Source organism: Rhinolophus ferrumequinum, chromosome 20, assembly GCF_004115265.2.
Source record: "Rhinolophus ferrumequinum isolate MPI-CBG mRhiFer1 chromosome 20, mRhiFer1_v1.p, whole genome shotgun sequence".
NCBI classification, from domain to species: domain Eukaryota; kingdom Metazoa; phylum Chordata; class Mammalia; order Chiroptera; family Rhinolophidae; genus Rhinolophus; species Rhinolophus ferrumequinum.
The window spans coordinates 19,526,658-19,545,519 of record NC_046303.1 but is presented as its reverse complement, the minus strand read 5'-3'; the positions used below and the strand labels follow the sequence as shown (position 1 = coordinate 19,545,519).

The 18,862-nt window shown below is 37.1% G+C and overlaps 1 pseudogene; it reads left to right on the top strand.

Annotated features, from left to right (window-relative positions):
• Positions 1-18,862, top strand: part of LOC117012201 (tigger transposable element-derived protein 1-like) — an 80,190-nt pseudogene that overhangs the window by 49,833 nt on the left and 11,495 nt on the right.

Genomic DNA, 18,862 nt, shown 5'->3' with positions numbered 1-18,862 from the left:
AGTGCTCATAACTTGGAAAAAACTTCTAAGGAACTTGAGGCATAAAAGCACAGTCAGGCTAACTTCTGGGGTATCAGACCAAAGAAAAACGATTTTTAAAGGAATTTTCCAAGTCATGTTGTTTCTCGCGTGTACATCTCTGTACAAAACCTCACCTTTGTGCCTTCCAATTCATTATTTGTTTGATTCTACACTCCTTCAGGACTTGAGAAGTTAGAAAAATGACTTTCATTCTCAGTTCTACTCTCGTAGTAGCCATAGTTTACTCATGGACCTACTGAGGTCTAGCAGAGTAAAACTATGGGTTCACCAAGAGCCCCTTTTTCCTTTGTAATTCTGGCAGGTACTGTGATTTATCTTCAAGTATGTGGACTAGGAAGTCTTTTCTTCCTCTTTCTTCTTTACTGGTCCCTATATTGAGCCCAAAGGAAAATACTGCTTTTTGTTGTTGGTCATACTCAGTGTTATTGGGGGAGAAGAGCTTTTCCATAATCTAACAAATGTCATCACTTAAGAGCACAGCAGGAACAACAGAAACATTATTTGTATGAACCTCCCACTAGAGGACAAAGACTTCTGTGTTCACTTTTCCTTAGAACTGATATTAGGAATGGTTTTTAAAAATAGCTAAAATTTACCCAATGTTTAATATGTCACATATCATTTTTTAAAGTTAGTATTTTGCATTATTTCATAGTCCTCCCAAAACCCCAGTGAAGATAGTATTATTTTCACTCTGATCTTATAGAAATAAAAGGAAGAGCAAGAAAGAAGTAGCAGTTTACCTAGGAAGTAGTAAAGCCTCAACTCAAATCCAGTCTGTCCAACTGTAAAGCTTACTCCTAAATTATTTATTTCAAGTAACTTTTTCTTCTTTAGGAATATAGGAGTTTTTCAACACAACATCCAATCTCATTGTTTTCCATTTCTGACATGTTTTTTCATGGTGAGCAAATATACCACTAACTTTTTTATTTTTAATTAAAGTTTATTGGGGTGACAATTGTTAGTAAAGTTACATAGATTTCAGGTGTACAATTCTGTAATATATCATCTATCTATCCCATTATGTGTTCACCACCCAGAGTCAGTTCTCCTTTCATCACCATATATTTGATCCCTTTTACCACTGACTTTTCACATACTATGTGAGTCAGAGTTGTGGATAGAAACAGCAACATGACATAAACAAAATTCTTATTGTATTTGCAACTAAAAGGAATTTTTCACATTCCATACAGTTGGTTTCGTTAGTGTCTCTAAAGTGTTCACATTTTTGACAGAAGATTGTAACTTGGATACATCATGGTTTTTGTCATGAGTCCTTTCATTTTCATCTGTCTTGTTCTTGGTAAGGTCCCTTTCACATTCTCAAAGGGACTGTCCCAAAGCTCCAGTGTTGTCTCAGGATCATGACTCTCACTCTCACCTTTCAGCAAATACCTCTGCTTCCTGTTTCACAGACAACCATAGGCCATCACAAATGAATGCCTTCAAGTTTCCCCCTCCACACCTCTTAACCTTCCAGTAATGACACGCATTCTCATGGTCTTGTAATCTTCCATGAAGGAAAGAATGCTCTTGATTCCTGGTAAGCTAAACTAGTTCTTCTAATTTCTTTTGAGATAGTAGACTAGCAATTTATTCTAATCATCTGTAAATTTCAGTATTCCTCTTTCCAGTGTCTGCTTTTCCTCATACTACAAACATACTTTTAAGTCTTTCTATTAAAAAAAAAAAAAAGAAAATCCTTCCTCCTACAAACTATACAAACTATTGCTGACTTCCCTCCTTCACTAGTTGCTTTCTTGAAAGTTACATAATTTATATGCACCACTTCCTTAGATTCTTTTATTCCTCAGTCCACTGAGTTTGGTTTTTGTCACTATCATTTCTAAAGTCATCTTTAGCTCACTAATGATCTGTGACAACTGTACCTGCAATCAATTTTCAGTTTCCATCTTCTTCAATTTCTATAACATTCATAATGTTTAAAATACCCCCTTCTCGAAGGTCTCCTTCTTTGTTTTATTTGGAAAAGGGGGAAGGTATCCATTCCTTTTGAAAGAATATATCACCTAGAATTTTATAAAGATTCTTATATGTAAATATGCAACATATATTTTAAATATAGATATAAATGGAGATATTAACAGATATTGAAATAACCTAAGCTGTAGTGACATATGGATATCTTATGGAGTATCTGTAATGTGAAGTTTACGAAAGTTAATTTGCAGGAACGAACTAAGCACATATTTTAAAAGGGTAAGATTTAGCCAGGACTTCTCTGTGTCACATATATGTCTTTACTTAGCTAACCAGACTATGGCCATGCCTTTTCCTCCAAGCTTACCTGCTACTACTGTCCTGAAGTTTTCTTCTTTTCTCTCTGCCAATTCTTTCTTAGACATCTGCATGGGCTTCTCTTCCTCAACTGGCTTGTGAAAACCTTGGGTCCTGCTCTGGTCTCTCACTCTGCCCTCTCTCTAAGTGACCTAATTCAAATTTACGGATTCAACTATCATCTATTCAGTGACTCTGAAACACTATATATTTAACCTAGAACTCACCATTTTTTAGTATACTGTTCAGTATTATTAAGCACATTCATATTTTTGTGCAATCATCACTACCATCCATCTCCAGAACTATTTTCATCTTACAAAACTGAAATTCTATACCTATTAAACAATTGCCCAGTCCCCTCTTACCCTAGGCCCTCCTAGCAACCATATTTCTACTTTTTTCTTTATGATTTTGACTACTTTAAGTAACTCATATAAGTGGAATTATACAGTATTTGTCTTCTTGTGCTTGGCTTATTTCAATCAGCATACTGTCCTCAAGTTTCATCTATTTGGAGAATATGACCGAATTTCCTTCCTTTTTGAAGCTGAATAATATTCCATTGTATGTGTATACCACATTTTGTTTATCCATTCATCCATCAATGAACTTTTGGGTTGCTTCCATGCTTTTGCTATTATGAATAATGCTGCTGTGAACATGGGTATACAAATATTTCTTCGAGACCCTGCTTTTAATTATTTGGCTATATACCCAGAAGTGGAAATGGTGAATCATACAGTAATTCTGCACCATTTTACAGTCCCACCAACACTGTACAAGAGTTCCAATTTCTTTAAGTCCTGACCAACACTTATTATTTTTCTGTTTTTTTAAAAATAATACCCATCCTAATGTGTGTAAGGTGGCATCTCATTATAATTTGGATTTGCATTTCTCTAATGATTAGTGATATTGAACATCTTTCCACATACTCATTGGACAGGTCTTCTTCGGAGAAATGTCTGTTTGAGGCCTTTGTTCATTTTTAAATCAGGTTGTACATTTTTTCTTGTTGTTTTTAGAACTGTTCTACATATTCTGGATACTAATCTCTTGTCAGCTATATGATTTGCAAATATTTTCTCCCATTCTGTGGGTTGCCTTTTTACTCTTGATAGTGTTTTTGGATACACAAATATTTTTAATTTTCATTAAATCCTATTTGTCTGTTTTTTCATTTGTTGACTGTGTCTTTGGTGTCATATTCAAAAATCACTGCCAAATTCAATGTCATGAATCTTTTGCTCTATGCTTTCTTCTACAAGTTTTATAGTTTTAGGTCCTAGGTTTAGATCTTTGATATATTTTGGGTTAATTTTTCTCTATGGTGTTAGGAAAAGGTTCTACTTCTCTAATCTTTATTATTACCTTCCTTCCTCTAGCTTTGGGTTTTTTCTTTTTTCTTTTCTAGTTCCTTAAGTTGTAAAAATAGGTTGTTGATTCAGATCTTTCTTCATTTTTAATGTAAGCATTTAGAGCTATAATTTCCTCCTTAGCACTGCTTTCACTGTGTCCCATAAGTTTTGGTATGTTGTGGTTTCATTTTCATTCAACTCTAATTTTCTAATTTCCCCTGTGATTTTTTTTTTTTTTTTTGATTCGTTGGTTGTTTAAGAGTGTGTTGTTTAATTTCAACAAAAGTGTGAATTTTTCAGTTTTCTGTGTTACTAATTTCTAACTTCATCCCATTGAGGTTGGAAAAGGTATTTTTGTATGATATCTATCTCTTTAAATCTATTGAGATTTAATTTATTACCTAACACATGATCTATCTTGGAAAATGTCCCATGTGTACTTGAAAAGAATTTGTATACTGTTGTTGAGTAGCGTGTTCTTTATATGTTTTTTATATTATTTGGTTTATTTTGTTAAGTCCTCTGTTTTCTCACATCTGTCTGGTTATTCTGCCCAGTACTGAAGAATGAAATATTGAAGTCTCCAGCTATTACTTAGAACTGTTTGTCAATTTTTGTTTCAGACATTTTGATGGTCTGCTTTTAGATCCATACATGTCTATAACTGTTATATATTTTGCTGTATTGAATCTTTTATTAACATACAATGTCCTTTCTTGTCTCATAAACTTTTTTGATATAAAGTCAATTTTGTCCGATATTATTATAGTGCCCCCCACCCCTGCTTTCTTTTGGTTATCATTTGCATAGAATGTCTTTTTGTATCCTTTCACTTTCAACCTATTTGTGTCTTTGCATCTAAAGTGAGTCTTTTGTAGACAGCATATAATCATATCATGTTTCTATTTTTTTAATCCATTCTGCCAATACTCTCTTTTGATTGGAGAGTTTAATCCATTTACATTTAAAGTAATTACTGATAAGGAGGGACTTACTTCTGTCATTTTGCTCCATTTTCTGTCTGCTTTATGCCTTTTTTGTCTCTCATTTTCTGTATTACTCTCTCTTTTGCGTTTACTACTCAAAAGATAACATTTTTTAGTGAAATGTCTTAATTTGCTTCTGAGTTCCTTTTGTGTCTGCACTTCAGTGATGAGAAGCAGCAATCAGGGATCAAAACACAGATCCCTGACATTGGGAGGGCAGGGTCTTTATTTCTACTCTGACCCTGCAAGCTGTCCATAAGCTGCCTCAGGAACATGTGCATGGTGTTCGGCTGTGGAGTGGGGAATAGGTAGCTGAGAAGTGCGGAACTGGAATGAAATTTATCACACTTTAATGTGCAAGCCTTTCCCTGTAAGTAGCAAGCCTTCAATAAACTGCAGAGTTCCAAAATAATTACATCAGACAAATTCTGCCAATGTAACTGTTGTCTGGGTGAAAAGGCAGATTTCTGGTGCTTCCTGTTGCACCATTTTCCCAGAATCTTCTCATGCCCAGATAGCCTTTTTAAGGGTCATCAATAGCTTTCTATAACTGCAATGAATACAATGACTCATTGGAATGAGAATATCATTTTCATAAAATAATTTCTAAATTGAAGATGAAATATGATGCTAGGATCATTGTCCTACTGCTTTATTGATACGTTTGTACAATTTTGAGTGTTTTTTCCAGTTGTTCCAAAATATACTCTAGTAGTGTTGAAGAATTTCTATTGAGGATTTTTAATAATTTTCATTTTCAGCATTGTTTCTTAGGCAATATTCTACTTAAAGACTCTTTAACTCAAATACAAAAAGAAGTTTGCTTCCCCTATGGGTTCCATAAATGCCTACTGACAGAAACGATTTTCCTTGCCTGGCAATATTGCCTGTAGTATCCAAATTGTTTGTTCTCACAGTCCCAACTTAGAGATTGGGGAAGAGCAAGAAGTAGAAAACAAAAAGTAAATACCATCTAAAAACAAAAGTTACTAGACTTATGGTGATCACGTCTTAGGTATACGAATGTTGAATAACTATAGTGTACATATGAAACTAATATAATATTGTATGTTGACTATTATTTTAATAAAAATCTTTTTCAAAAAGTAAATACCATCTGAGTCATATCTTTAAAAAACATACATCCAAATAACTTTTTTAAAGGACGATAATCTGTTAGATAAGAATAAAATCAGTGCACAAAATTGCAATAAAATATAAATATCCAGATGTATTTCTGAAGTGATGATATAAAGTATGAAAATACATGCCTTGACCTTAGGAATTTTGTTCTTTTGTTTATGATCATGAACAATGGTGGGACTGAGACAGGGGATTCTCCTTTCCCCTGGAAAATCCCTACTTCTTCCCTCTTAGAACTGAAAGGGGCTAACTCCATGTTATGAGGCTACCGGGGGATTTCAGCCAACTCCTGTGGGGACAGAGATGGAAACAAGCATTCCTCCACAACCCCACTGATGAACACAGGTTTCTCATAAGCATCTCTCAAATTCCCATAGGTCTCACTGACGGATAAGTGGGCAAAATGGAATCACCACAGTTAGTCATCCTTACTATATTGACTGCCACTAACTGTAACAACCATTCATTCTTCCTGAAACTTGGACCTGGCTGGCACATGCTAGAGGGTGTGAGGCAACAGGAGGCCTTAGTGGTCATTCTCACTTCCTGGCAGGCTGGATCAGCTCAGTATCGAAAGGGAGCAGGAGACCTTTGAAATCAGATCGCCAGAAACTTGGGTCCATGCTACTACAAAAGTCATTGAAAATAAAAGTTCCACCAATTACATGGATACACATCTGTGTCATTTCCAGTGAAGCCACAACTTCCTACCTCCCTGTGCCACTTAGTCACCATAGATGGAGCTCGGCAGTCCTAGTGTCCCATCTTCCCTCTTCTCCTTTCCCTCTGAATGTTCTGCGTCTGCTCTCATTCTGACCCTGCTGCAGGTCTTTGGAACCTTCCATTCTGAAAACCAAACAAGCAATCCCAAATCCTCTACATCCTTAAATCCTTAACTTTTCCCAAGGCCCCTCCTGCATGCCCTTTTCTCAACAGAAACCGAACTTTGATGGGAGGTCAGTTCTGCTTCTGTTTACTTTTCCAGGAGAGTCTGCACATTCTCCCACACAGCACCACGCACATCTCAGCCCCTGAGGCAGGGCTGGCGTCCTCCTAGCTCTCCACTGACACTACCTATTTATTATACATTTATTTCCATTCAAGAAGCCTCAAGATGCTGTCTGGCTGTGCATCCATTTACCTGAACCTGCTGCTCTCATCTTCTAATCTTCGGATTATTCCCTGATATTTAATGAGAACATTGTCATCTGACCCATAGCCTTCATGCAACATCCTACCCTACATCCCAGCTACTCAAGTGACCTCCTCTGTCCCAAAGATTTATATCTCCATTCAACTTCCACAATGTAATTCCAAAGTCATACCATAGGTCTAGTTAACCTCTGGAATTAATTCACCTTCAGAATCTTAAATGCTAACTACAAACCACTACCTTAACTCTTTTATCACATTAAAAAAAAAAAAACAAAAAGAGAAGAAAAAGAGAAAAGAAAAGGACGGAGGGAAGGAGGTAGGGAGGGAGAGGAGGAGGGAGGGGAAATTCTGTTCATCCTCTCTAACTGCTGTTCATTTCCTTTCCGTTCTTTCACAGCCACATTTCTTAAAGGAATTAGTCGCCCTCACTATTTCTAGTTCTTCACTTCACATTCTCTCTTCAGTCTGCTTCAGTGCAGCTTCTGCCCCAGTTATGGAGACTATTGCCACTAAGGTTATAGTGCCATTGTCTTCCTAATCACTTGGTACCACCTCACCTTTGAAACTCTTTCCTCATTTGGCTTTCCTGACTCTTCTCTGTTCCAGTTTTCCAATAACTTCTCTAAGTATTCCTCATTGAATTCTCAGCATACCTCGTAAATATTAGTGGCTCCCGGAGCTCTGCCTGTGTCTACTCTCCTTCTGTGCACTCTTTTTGAAAACCCCTCTCCACTGTCATTACTTCACCCACCACTGCTGCACAATGACTGCCCAGTCTATAAACATCTACCGGCAGTGCTCCCAAGTTTCAAAACAAGATTTTCCTTTGCCCCTCAAGTATCTCCACTTCAATGAACTATAGATACACGAATATCAATATACTCTTTCTCCAGTTATTTATGGAGGACATTTTACCACACAAGCAAGGAACAGGTAAGGCTGCTAGACTAAACATCATGGGGCTCAAAGCTCCCTTTTCCATTTGTATGGCTGCTTACTTACACACTAATTATTTCTCACTTGAATTATTCTAATCACCATCCAGGCTATACAGCCAATACTCTCCCTTTACATCTTTATGTTTTATACTCACACCTCTTTTCCTTCTGAATATTCAAGATACATAATATACGATAAAACTTTTTAAAAATCTGAAAACCACCTAATATAAAATTTAAGAGGATACTGTCTCCTTTTAAACTGACAACAAATTTCAGTACTGCTCTTATTGGTTAATGAAAACCACATTTGTGACACAAGCCTCCTTCTATTATTCTAGTCTAAAGGAATCATTTCAGCGAAGGTCATTAGAAAATCATTTTAGAAACCACAAGATCATTAGTATAGTTTTTAAACAAATAAATTCAAGAATGTCATAATATTGATTCATCTAACCAAACTGGAATCCTAACAATAGAAAAGGTGTTTCTAAAATAATGGTCAAGTCTATAGTGAGTTAGTGGTAGAAGCAGAACATCTCCCATTAGTCCATGCAGTTCCATTACCGTTCTTCTCCACTCTGTTTCATCCTGGGAGGCTATTAGGCCAAGGGAAAACGAGAGGAAAGAGAAAGAAGTTGGACTACTTCTTCTCCAATTCTGCCCTGTGTGATGGTTAATTTTATGTGTCAGTTTGGCTGGGTCACAGTACCCAGCTATGTGGTCAAATATTATTCTGGATGTTTCTGTGAGAGGGATTTTTAGATGAGATTTAACTTTTAAATGGTGGACTTGAGTAAAGCAGATTGTCCTTCAACCAGTTTGAATAGAACAAAAGGCTGACCTCCCCTGAATTGGAAGGAATTCAGACAGCAAATAGCCTTGAGACTCAAATTGCAACATGGGCTCCACTTGGGTCTCCAGCCTGCAGCCTGCAGCCCAACCATGCAGAATTTGGGCTTACCTCCATAATCACATGAACCAATTCTTTAATATCTCTCTCTCTCTCTCTCTCTCTCTCTCTCTCTCTCTCTCTCTCTCTCTCTCTCTCTCTCTCTCTTTCTCTCTCTCTCTCCATGTACTTTCTCTGGAGAATCCTGACAATTATACCCTGCTTCAGAACTAAGTGTCTGGAAGCAGCTGCATCCCCCCTTAATACTACAGCTCTGGTAAAATGGCCTCTCCTCCACTTCTCCACTGTTCCAGTTCTGAATCAATCCATTGTCTCCTTTGTTCTTTGGCCATAAGGGTAGTACTGTCTACCGCCATTATTAGCCTCTGGTGTCTTACCATCCTTTACTTCTTCACAGTACCAACACATCTGAATGTAGTCCCTTCATTTGAATCATTTGAGATGAATTTTGTTTCCAGCCACAACCCCAACCAACATGCTGTCATCATCTAAAATCCCCTTCAGTAGTTCCTCTCAAAGTTTAAAGGGGAAAAAAAATGTTTCTTGAAAACCTACAAGCACCTGTATTTTTCATATACTTATTTTCTAAACTGCCAAAGAATATTTTACTTTTAAGACTGCTATTTTACTTCTCTCATTCTTTCCAAATATTCTAATTCATTCATTTGTACTCAAAAACCTGTCTCCCAGCTATTTTTTTACATACATCCCTCTCCCCCCACTTCTTGTAGAATAATCCTTCTAATCAATGGAAGTGTATGACCTATATGGTAAGTTGAAACTTCTTGGTTAGGCATTAAAACCTGTCTACACACATCGCAATCTGACATTCCTAATTCTCAACAACCTTCCACCATCCCTGGTCCTTACATCCTACACTCTACCAAACTATTGTCTTCTCCTTTGACTTCCCTTTTGCCCTTCAAACCTCCACTTCATATTAACAAAGATCATTTTTCCTGCCTGAGACTCCCTCCTGTTCTTCAGCAGCCTGACCCTTCAGTCTTTCAAAACTCAACTCAGATGTCACCTCCCCAATGAAGGCATCTCCAATCTCTCTATAATTTTCAATAAGGGGTAACTATAATTACTTAGCTCTCTTGAGGAGTTGGAGAGATTTCATGAAGGAAGGGACTTATAAACTGGGACTGGAAAAGAGTGAAGGGGCAAGGGATGGGGAGATGGGAAAGAAAGGTTCAGATGGCTTATATAAAAGCCCAAAGATGAGACAGCACCCATAGCACATGTGTGATGAACTGCAGATATGTCTATATGGATAAACAAAGGAAACTGATAAATAATGTGCCTTATAAGGAGTTTTGTTTTAATCCTGATAGCAATGGAGTGTATAACTTTACAGTCATTCACAAAGCCATTGAGAAAAAAATTGGAGGAAAGAAAAATTAGAGACAGAGACCACTAGAAGATTGTCACAGAAACCCAGAAGTTCCTCACCTGAGGTAGATCAGTGGCAGTGAAAAAGAAGGCACGTGCCATTTTCTATATTAACCTTACGTATAAAAATTATTCATTTGCATGCAGATTTGTTAAGATTCAGAGTAAGAATTGAACACTTCTCAGATTCTTTCGATGTACTTAAATATTATATGCAAATACACATTCCTTTAAAAGTTAGTCAAGCATGTTTAATGGCATATATGTAATAAATCAATTACCATCAGCCATGGAATTAAAAGTCAACCATTTCTTTGTTTTCCTTCAAAAGTCGGCCAGAGCTTTTTCTCATTCCACTACTTTTTTTTTTCTATTTGACAGCTTTGCTGGCCATTTGAGTATATGTGTCTTTATAGATACATATATGAGTCTTGAAAAATCTTTTTTCAGTGTATAAAATAGATTTTCCATGAATATAGCAAAAAATAAATACCGTTAAAATGTCAGTAACTAGGAATAAGGGTGGACTCTCCATTACTAGCGCTGCTGTTGTCATGGTAAAAGAATATAATTTGACCACAGCATAACTCAGAGTTAGAATTCAATTAAAGGATCTTTCTTTTATATATTGAAAATGTATTTACTACAAAAAAATGAAGAACTTAACATTCCTATTTTAAAATAATTCTAGTGAGGATATTACATCATAGGGTGTTATACACGCAGTAACATGAACCACACTCTACACATTGATGGCTGAAATGGCACATGCCCATTCATAAAGCCAATGTCACCTGAGACAGTCACCTCCAAAGACCCAAATGAGTCTCATTCAAACCATAGGCTTGAATTTGATGTGCTAAATCCTCCCTGTGAGGATTATTACCATATCTGAAAATTTCTAAGGGCTTAATTTTTTTAGGTCTCTATTGCTTCCATTCCTAAATCCATGCAGTCTGATGTCCTGGCATGAATTTCCATGTCACTTTTTGGGGATCTGCAAAAACCCACTCACAGCAAGCATTCTGGGAGTCTAGCAACTTCAGTGGTCATGAGGAAACTAACACTATCCATAGAACAGCTGTCTTCCATTTCCTGTTGCCTCTGCTTTCTTCCCATTCTCATCCCTTCATTCTGTCCTCCTCTGCTCCTTTGTATACAAACAACCTTATCTGTACATCGTATATACACACGTGATTCCTGAACCCCTAGTGTGTCCAACACCATATCTGCAAAAACTTACCTCATCTATGAACTTATCTAGAATTTTCCAAATAAAAATTGTGCTCTCCATCTACTAAACAAATGAAAATTGCTCTATCTCATCGTGTGTAATACATGTGAATGTGGAAGATAATCTTTGCCTAATGGAGTCTGATATTTTATCCAGATCATAATCCATTTGGTATTTGCCATCATCTGTCATTAGTTCTTATTACTCATCTTCATAGATTTTAACACATTATATTCTATGAAGAAATGAATGACATTGAGAAGAAAATCTTTCTCTTACAAGGAAGGAAAGGGGGATGAGATGGGAAACTTGGAAAAAACAAACTATATGCTATGTGATGTATGTTATCTGAGGCATTTTACAAGTATCACCACATGCAATAGCTTTTTAGTTGAGTCTTCACAACAAATAAATAAAGGAGATATAATCCCTCTTTATTCAAATGAGAATCCTCAGGCTGAAAGAGACTGAGTAACTTTCTCAAGGTCACAACCACTATTAAGTAGGGTAGGTGAAGTCCACATTTATTCTGCTAAACTGCTGAATTAAAGATTGGAACAGAGGTTAAGTTTTCTTTAACATCTCTTTTTATAGCTATGACATCACTTTTCAACCTCAATTCTTGTTCCTGTATGTGCAACTGACCAAAAATTAAACAAGGAGGATGTGCCTTAGCTAGAATTTAGGCTCTTTGGGCTAGAATTATAGACCCATGGAAGAGAATTTCAGAAACCTAAGGCTTGGGATATCACCTGCTAGAAACAGTAATAGGAAATAGTTAAATTTTATCTACTAAAGCAGTCATTCCTTGATTAATTTATCTTAACAACACCATCACCTTATTTTAAAGTCAAGATGAAATTTGAAACTGAACTTGGATCCTGTACTCTAACAAATCTGTGACCTTAACATATTTATCCAGACTTTTACCACTCTCAGTCATCACCCAGACAGAGGAAATGACTCATCTTTTTTAAAAACTGGAAGTGATAAAATTAAGATTAAAAATACTGCTTTAAATATGTTATAGGAAGTATATATTGTGTTTTGTAAGTCTAATCCATTTGCAGGCTTTCCGTTCTTGGGTACCTATGTCGAACTTTCAGTAAAAGGAAACCCATAACTGAAAAATAAATGTATTATCAGCAGAAAGGAACACCTATTCTTGAATTTAATTATACCAAAAAGTTTCATATGAAATTTTAAAACTTATTTTTAAAAGCACGTCTATTACTATACCCCCAAATGTAACAAATTTCCCCAAAATGCTGAAAATGAGAAACCATGAAGTACTTCATTTGATTACAAATAATCTATGATGAATTGAAAACGTGACTGTGCTAATTTTTACTTAAAGACTTAGCTATTCTAAGACTCAGTTGAAATCAAAAGACAGACTGACCTCGACACAGGCATTGAGCAGGGAAAAGCCATTTTCACAGAGATGGTACCCAGTATACAGCATATATTTTTTGATATGATAGAGCACAGCATCTCAGAAGACAGAGAGAATAGCTTCAGATGCATGCCTTAAAGAGAAACTCAAAAGGAAAAGAAATCTATATCAAAAGGAAGAAACAAAGGTTTGAGGTCTTGCTCAAAAAGAGAGATTTTGTTTTAAACTACACCAGAAAAGGAAAATGGCTGACTGACATCCAAAGATGAAGAAAGCTTTGGCATTCCTGATCTTGGATACCTTAATGAATGACCCACAAAAAGCTGTATATGGCAAAGTCCTATTACTAAGTCCCTGTGCAAGAGGGAGGAATCACCCTGTGAGAGACAGGGTATGTACAAGACAACTTCTAGTGGAAGGGTGCTGGTGCCAGGATCTGAGACACAAGGGTCCAAAATTTGAATGGATATAGTTTTCCAGAAGTGCCCAGAGTGAAAGCACGAAATAAAGACCAAAGAAAATCCTGAAGTTTAAGGTCAAGACAAAAGTACACTAGGAAACAAAGACATAACCTAGAGTTAATGCCTGGCAGAACAGAAGGTAACCTGAGCACGCTGTAGGTGAAGCAAAGCAGTGAGACGTCAGGTTTTGTAAATAAGGTTGTTTTTAGGGCTTGCTTTTTTTTTCAGCTGTATAGTAGAGATTGTGAAGGTGTGTTGTGTATGACCTTAAAGTAATGGGATCTTGGAAGACAACAGGTCTAAATAAACTTTGTTGGACATCTGGTAATAATAGACATTCCCTACTCTTCGCTTTTATTCTCCTTCCCTTTGCTCTGGCTATTTTCCCGTAACTCCTATCTCATTCAATGACACTATCGTACCCGTCTTTGAGGAACCCAAAAGCCAGGGAGTCATCTTGACTCTTCTTTCTGTTACTGTACTTATCTGTTTCTAAATAGACTCAGCATTTTAAAAACTTAAATAAATGTGTTTAAAAGGAAATCCTCATATAATTAAAATGGAAAACCACTCTCAGTTACTATAAAAGAAAAACTTTTTTTAATAAAGCGATATCATTAAATTTTAGCAGAAATCCACTCCCTCTGTTAAAAAGGCTGATTAGCAAATACCATTTAAGACACAGATTAGTATCAACCTAAGATTTTTTTCTCCTAAAATTAATTAGAGGGATTAAAAGATAATTGCCAAAATTATTTTTCCTTGTATGACTTAACTATGATTTAAAGCTGCAGCCTTGTACCATCAAAATGTCATCTGGAGATGAGTCCCACACTTTGGGAAGCACTAGACTAAGGGACAAAATCCAAACTCCATGGCCTGCTGTAATCCTTCTCCTGAATACCTTTCAATTTCATTTCCTGCCACCCCATAAGCCACAGACCCTGACTATATTTAGCCCCATTAATTTCCCCATTGTTTCTGCTAGGAAAATACTGATGCTTGCCTCAGGAGGTTTCAGATGTGAAGTCCTGAGAGACCTCCCAGGTCCATTTCTCCTTAGCACTGATAAAGATTTCTCTGTGACCAAACTCTACTCAGCTTCTTCTGAATCCTGTTCTTGACCAGGCTTCAACCTCGGCCTATGAAGACTTCAATAACCTTCAATAAACTTTAATATAGTTTCTAACGGCTCATAGCTCCATCCCTAGGATGATCCTAACGCCCTTAAAGTACAAGCCTGAGAAAACTAAAGGCTGTCCAAAGAATTCACTGTTTATTCTAGTCAACACCTGAAGATAAGACCCTTGTCTCCCAGTCTCTTCAGAGAGGAGCCTAACTTTGGTAAGTGCCGGTTAGCAAACCTGAATGGATTTCACATGGACTAAATCCCCTCTTCCTGCTTTTTGTGATTTTTTTTTTAACTTCCTTGGGAAAATGTATTAAACCCTCACTGGCTCCCTTCCCTACTCCCTCATTCTCCATTTAAAACACCCACTCACCTTTGTACTACTCAAAGTTGAGTTCACTTCACACTGGACTCTCTTCCCTATTGCAATAGTTATTACGATTGAGATCCATCATCACCACTTCCACTAGTGTCTGCCTTTGTTTATCTTCGACAGCACTTCGTACCTGATCCTAATTTACCACACTGTAATTACTGAACTCTCATCCCTTGTATTTACTAAGCTGTGCTCATTTTTGTACTCCAAGAGTACAGTACCTGTACAGGGTCTCCCATATTTGAAATAACCTTCTTTTTACTCACGGGTTGGTAAAGTGAAGTGATTAAATAGTATTTTGTCAGGTAGATTTTTACACTATATGTGTACTACGTGTGAAATAACTAAACTATATTTTGTCACATAGATACCTATCTACCACTGAGGAGTAAATAACTGCAAACAGAAAGGGAAACTAAGTTATCTGACTACTGTGAACAGGGCCACGTGGAGAAGATCTGACCTGTTGCTTTAGCTTTTATTTCAGCTTACAAATCATAAAAGGAACATCACACATCACAATAATTTTACAGCTTACAATATTTTCAAATCTTTGATCAGCGTATTTTCTTTCTTAACTTTGTCAGTATCATTTTTTTTTTTTTAATTTCAGTGTTTCCTTTAACCTCACATCTTCCTCTTTTGGATGTCCACTTCCTTTTAAAATAACAATTGTCTACTTCTTTTCATATCTTTTGTTTTCTATTAGTAAGAGCATTTCTATAACTATAGCATGGGGAATTTACATGAAAGTTATGGCAGACGCTGGGTTTTTACCTCGAAATTTGTTTTGTTTTATTTGCTTCTAACTTATAGGCAAAAAACGCTACTTTATGTAGAAGCCTATTTTATTCCATAAAATTAAATGAACCATAACCCCAAAGTGCAATGAGATATACGCAGCATGACCACATTATTTCAGAAAGCTGATGAGTTGCCAGTCCTTTGATCCGACTTTATGAACCACAGTGCAGGTCAAACTGGTTTCCTGCAGCAGCTTTGAGCTTCTGTCAAACAGCCAACTGCAGGACTCTGAAAAGCGCAAGGTAAGGAGATGGCACCTAGATACATGTTTTGATAATGTTGACTTTTTTACTGAAGTTTATTTTGTTACGTTATTGAAGAGATTGGTATCACATCATACATGTTTCTTACGTAAAGACAATACAGAAATTGTTAGGCTAGCACACTACTGAAAAGGTTAAACTGAAGGTGAGGCGTGTGTGAGTGCCCTCATTTTGCCAATGAAATGAACAGCAAATGCTTCTTCCTATATACAACTGTACCGACACTAGACAATAAATGTAGGATTCTTACTGTGGGTTGGATCTTTGGCACATCAAGTCTCTTTTTTGTTTTCAGTCGCTGCCTGTTTCAGCAGCACCCAGTTGCCTAAAACCTTGTTGTTTCAGTCTCTGCCCCACTCCCTCTCTGAGTCAGTCCTAAGGCAACCTGGGCAAGATCAAGTCATGAAATGGAGCCTGGAATTAACCACACATTTCTGGGCCCAGAATCCAGAGTGCCTACGGAGGGTCCCATGCCTTCATGCACCCAGTGAACTCTCCCACCCATAATTCTGGTGCCTAGTCCTCATGATTGAATGCCTGTTACTCCCTAGGCTGCAGCTGGTGACCTAAGCTAAACCACCACTGGTTTCACAGGTCAGATTTGAATCTGGCCTGGCACCTCATACCCTGTACCTAGACAGTGGCTGGAGCTCTGCTTCCAACTGAATGAGCTCTTTCGTTCCCTTGCTTGGAGCTAAACCACTAGCACTGCCAGGAATTCCTGTTGCCATAACCCCCGTCACCAGATTCCAACCCCTTATAAATCACTCGAGGCCCAGAAGCCCAGTCCACCTTCCCTCAGAAATTGTGACTGTAACTGCTGGTCACTTACCCACCTTGGTCCCAGCATCCTTTTTCCTGCTTACTTCTCTTCCTTAACATGAAGCCCAGCACATCTCACAGTAGGTGTGGTGTGGGATAGGACCACGTCAGGGTGCAAAGCACTCATCACATAAAAAAATCCCGAAGCCATCTTTTTCTACTCAATGCAAACAATCACTGGAATTAATCTGTTTAGTGGTTTCTATTGTTTAACAAAAAATAAACCTTTACACTTTTTCTAATGAGAAAATAGTATAGTATCCTTTTGTTCTATTGTTCCAAAATTTGATAAGCCATAGAATCAAGTTGTTCCTTTTGAGATGTTATAATATGTTAGAAAGCCCAGCTAGTACTTGCATTAAGTAGTTAACTTTGTGTTGTGAGGAGCTTGATTCTTCCTATAAAGCGTTCTGTACTATCTATATTTTGTGCTACTCAGTTTCCATGGCAACATGTTTGTTCCCATGGAGAAACACAAATGAACACCTGAACAAAGTTAAACTTGAAGATATAAAACTTCACTCAATGGGTAGTTTGCTCAGAGGCTATTAAAGAGCAAAATAACAAGACAGATAGGCAGAAAATACATCTAGGTTTCAAGTTCCAGCTCAAAGCGAAGAAACTACTTCTGATTTCTTTTGATCTGGTATCTTAGTATCCTTTAACAACAACTTTAAACAGACTGTTCCTTCCCCTAAAAGCAGCTTTTAAAACTCACTTCCTAGGCAGAAGGCCTTTTTAATGGTGATTTGATGGTTAGTTTTATTTTAACAATTTGGTTCTCATAGCGGCAATTTGTATTTACATGTTTCAAGAATTATCGGGATTTTCATAAAACTGCCTCCATTTAAGTCAACTTGGTTCGAAAAAGGAAACCTATACACTAAAGTAATGAGACTGAGAACAAATGAGCATAGGATTATTTTTTAACAAAAACAGTCTTTTTCTTTCTTTCTTTAATGTCCAGTATTTTCCAAGCCCACCTATTGCCAATTTATGTTATTTGAATAGAGCTTGCACATTGCAGATGGAGGGCATTTGGGGTGCTCTGGATGACTATGAAGGGAAATTGGTGGCCTCGGTTAAGCCTCACACCACAATGCCAAATTTCTACGACTGTTACAGCAAGACTTTGAATGATACCACTAAAATAATTCCCACCCATGTGCAAGCTGCACTCAAGAGGTATAGTCTTCACTTGTAAAAAAACAAAGCAAAATCACTTGGCTCCAGGGTTCCTTGCTCTGCCACTTCCCTCCCTTCTGCCTGCCTACTTTTCCTCCCTCTTGGTAATCTAGACACTGCTCCCTCTCCTTTTGTACCCCATTTCTTTGTTTGCTGTCCTGCAGCCTTTTTTGTGCTTTTTTTTGCCCTTAAGCCTTGACCTCCTTTCCTCCAATCTGTTCTGCTCTTCCTCCTCTGCGTTTCCCTCACTTTTTTTCTGGCTTCACTCTCATTTTACACTCTTTTCCTCCTTCAATCTTTAGCTTTTCTCGTATTATCCTTATTTTCAGTGTCCTTCCCTGCCTTTAGTTTATTTTCATTCTTGCCACCTTTTCCTCTATATTTGCACCTCTTCTCCTGGAAATTTGTGCATTTTGCTCTATCTAATAAAAAAATTCTTATGTATTGTTTCTGGATGAATTCTTTTTTTCTATTCTTCCATGTATTATTTTTCCTGATTGTTTGAATCCCAGTCCCACTGACTTTGTGCAAAAGATTATGACTGGAACAATTTAAAGTATTTCTTTAATATAATAAATGTAACTGAAAAATCAGCCTTAGAAAACAGAATCTTAAATTGTGGACTGCCTTTTTAAAAATCCAGCTCTTTGTCCCCTCTACAGATTCACAGAGAATAGAATCAATGAGATTTGTCCTCTTCTGTATTTGTCTAGATCAGGCATTATTCACCCTAATCAATCAAAGCAGTGAAGAGCAGGATTCTGAATCAGAAAGTCCAGCATGCTGAGCTGTCACCACTCAAGAGAAAGTGGCTTTTGTACATTTTGTGGTCAAGTGACAAGCAGCAGGATAAAGATGTGGACCAGGATTTATTGTAGTTTTTGAAGTAATAGTTACAAGAAAACAGGACACAAAGGTTTTTCTCTTACTTTTTTTGGGGGGGTTTTTTGGTGTT